This window comes from Pseudochaenichthys georgianus, chromosome 6 (assembly GCF_902827115.2).
Source record: "Pseudochaenichthys georgianus chromosome 6, fPseGeo1.2, whole genome shotgun sequence".
Lineage (NCBI taxonomy): Eukaryota > Metazoa > Chordata > Actinopteri > Perciformes > Channichthyidae > Pseudochaenichthys > Pseudochaenichthys georgianus.
The window spans coordinates 17,620,848-17,624,722 of NC_047508.1; positions in this window are offsets into that span (position 1 = coordinate 17,620,848).

Here is a 3,875-nt window from a genome sequence, read left to right on the forward strand (position 1 = left end):
CTAGCGCAAATTGTTTTGGTATTTAAATTGCTATTACCAGTCACTGAATGAGCTAATATGGTATTTTTATGAATTATTGTTACTCTTGTCGTGTATTAAAATTTGAGCAGCTAAGTAAAGCTTTATCCCTGCCCTATATTGCAGCCAAACGTTTGTTAGCACGGGAGCAGGGAGTATACATATCCAGTTCCAGTACAACAGTATTAAAGTCCTATATTTAAACTCCTACTTCAGTAAAGGTGTACACACCAAAATGTACTTTTAAAAGACACACTACTGTGAGTATAGCATTTTTGGGGGCTGGTAGAGATGGGGAAATGTTTCACTTCTTATAAACAGTTGGGTAGTTTAGTTCTCTTCCTCCCCGTGACAACATACATCTGAAGGGGTCATGAATAGAAAATGTTGACTTAGATTTGCATTTTGTGACTGATCTTTGCTTTTGCTTAATCACATCATGGCTGCCTCAGACGGAAATCACGGTCTTCAGCAGGTCATCGTTTCACGTGCAAGCTCATCAGAATATACCGCCCTCCATCAGAGTGTCTCCAATAACAACGGGGGTTTAAAGAGACAGGTGTTAAAACAATGTGTTTCAAAATGGAAGGAAATAGAGGTATATTCACAGACTATGAGAATAACAATTAAAAAAACATCAGAAGCATGTTAACAGGTTTTAGAAATCCAAAATACAAATATGAAAGTCATCAATAATGTACCTCCCTCATCACAATCCCCAATTTCTAATTCCTTCATATTGAGTATTTTTTGCAACAACACCTTAACACAGTCTTAAATTATCCTTTTGTTTGACTCCATAGTTAATTGTGCTGTTTTGAAGTCCCTAAATACAAGGGCATGTGATTATTTAATAATATATTGGGTGGTTCATTAAAATAAGCTCGGTTTACAATTCTCATAGCTCTCTTGTGTAATTATTTTTAAGGAAGATCCATGTTTTTTTAAATCCTCATGTAAATGTTTTAAAGTATAACTTTAAAACAATTGTGTCTGGTTGCTGAGCGTTTGGTACACTCAGTGTGTGTTAGGAGTTTAGGAGATTAATATGGGGATTTTTTCATTGGTAATATACTTGGAAATCACTCCGGACTGAGCTCTGTTGTTTGATGTAATTTAGATTTCTTTTTGCGGGGCAACTCATACACACCACTGGACTTGATCTCCCCTACAAGCCGCTTTAATTCAAGCTGCGGCTTGTGAGTTGAAAGGCTATCACTCCCCTTTTTAGTTAAATGGTGGGAGTGCAGGTCTCCGATAAGAAGCTTTTAAACAGGTCCTGAGGTGACTCGGGGCCCCCCCCCCCCTCCACTTCATCAGGATTATTTCTCCAATATGAAAATCCAGGTAGCATGAGACAGATTAGGCAATGCTTAACATACTAGACTTGTGTTGGTGAGACACGGATCAATGGACTTATGTAGGTTAAGCTGCAAAGGTATATGCTGCAACACAGCAGAACTACATTATAAAGAAATCTTGCATGCAAACTATGTAACGGTCTGGAACACACATGCGATCTACATTTCAGGGATTAAGAGGGATTTAAAGAGTTGTGTGATGAAGGATTCAAGCAGGTATTGTTGTCCAGACAGGTGCCTGGGCCTGAGAGGGGGAGAGGAAGTGTTGCACTTAGCTCCAAATGGATTAAACAGCACCAGCACGTCTGCTCAACTGCAGTTTGAACGTATTGTATTTAAGATCCAGCCACTTACGCCGTTTACACTCACGGCCTGAAGAGTCAACTGAAGGAACTCACAGGAGAAACCAATGTTGAGGTGATTCATTGTGATGTCGCTTCATGACACTTAGATTTTCGCACTGATGTTTTGATTCTTCAGATTGCCGACAAAATCATTCAGAGATTAAAAATATCACTTCGATTTTTAGTTTTTGCACTTTCCTAAATGTATTGTATTAGTGGATTGACAGAGAATGTATTGGTCACTTCTTTCAGAATTCACATCCCACATATATAAAGGATTTTGGTTGATTGGTTCACTGCAAGAAACAACAATGTAGAATAGAAAAAATATATAATAAATGTGTTTCTAAATATACAAATATGAATAGAAATAACTACAATATAACCGGTTAAATAAAGAGCTGGACAAGGGTTGACAAATATGTGTTTCATTGGAAGAGCAATTCACTGCATGGATTAAAGAGAATATTGTAATGTACAAAGACAAAAAGATGGGCATTAATGTTATGTCACTTAATGTAACATGTTCTTTTTATAATTAGCTAATTTTATAAAGTAGTTTTTCATTACATGTCAAAATTGTCTGCTTTCAGTTTCTCAAATGAGAGGATTTGCCGCCTTTACAAATCTGAAGACATCCTCTTTGGCTCTGGGAACTGATAATGCTTCCCCCCCACAATTTTATGAAAATGGAGCAAAGAATGAAGAAAATAGTAAAAAAACATGAATCGCTTTAATCATTATATATCTTTGAAATATGTAGAGCTTGAGAACCTGTAGATAGCTTTAAATTCCAGTATAGAAAACAAAAAGAAGCATATGTATCTAACAAATCAAAACCACAACATCGAAACCAAGGACCTGTTGCTGTATTGATGTCATTTAAATGTTTCTCTTTATTTGTGATGATGTCCAAGAATGTTTTTCTTAAAGGAAAAATATTTGAAAAGCTTTCACGTGTTCAAAGTAAGAAAACTCTTCTCACTTTGTTGGAGTTGAATCCACAGTCAAGGTCAGCAGGTTGGTGCAAATGTGAGAGAGGTTACATGCATCCAATTACTCTTCCTTAATAGAGCCATTTACCATCTAAAATGCTAAATCACCGAGGTTTAGTTTCCTCTCTTTCCTTACACAACATGCTGTGTAAACGGTATGGGTACGTCAAGCAAAACTAATCTGAAATAATACACAACACACAGGATAAGCCTGTGTAAAAAAGAACATCTGAATAACATGTAAGCATGGCGGTTCTAGGGAGGGGGCAACAGGGGCCATTGCCCCCATAACACTGAGCTTGGAACCCCCTGTGCCCCCCCCCCCCCCTCCTGAAAGACAACTGAAAAAAAGAGTATGATAATATCATTTGTGATAGTGTTGAAGCCAATACTGGGCTGTAATTGGAGCCAAAGTTCTGGGAATGTGTTTGTTTGGATTTGTGTAATTACAATTTAATACAAATAATTATTAACACAAATTATATAACTGAAACAAACACTAATCAGGGTCTTTTGTGAGGTTTTTTTTTTTACGCTATGACTTAATACTGGACTAGATATTTCTCTGTTCTCCTGCATTTGTGTGCCCCTCTCATAAAATAACTGATCATATGGCCCACCAATACAATTGGTCTACAACCACCACTGCATGTAAAATACAGCATAAAGATCTTGACTCCTTATACATCATGCCTTTACACAAGTTTCCAAATAATATAAAAGTAATAGCCTACTCCTGCAGGTAATCTCCTTAGTGAATTTGACATCCATAATACCACGTAATACTTTAAATTCCAAATGCACGCATGTCTGAGTGAGAAGAGGGATTGATGAGGGCTGCGTCCTGGAGACGGCAGAGCACATTTTACGCACGTTGCCAGTCTGTTACACTTACACACCAGCGGCCAGATGAGGGAGACATACGGCTTCGGGACATGTCGAAGTATCCCGAGTATTTTTTTTTAAAGATTTCATTACCTCTTTCTTCAACTGGAAATACTACACAGCTAAGCGCGTTGCGGTTGCGTCTGGTGCGAGTGTTTTTAAGGTTTGTTTTTTAGAGAGGAAGCGACAGTTCAAGAAGCGGGAATCTGGGTCCGACTGTGTGTTGGGCGTTTATGATAAAGCGTGAGAAGCGTATACACTCCGTCAGTCAG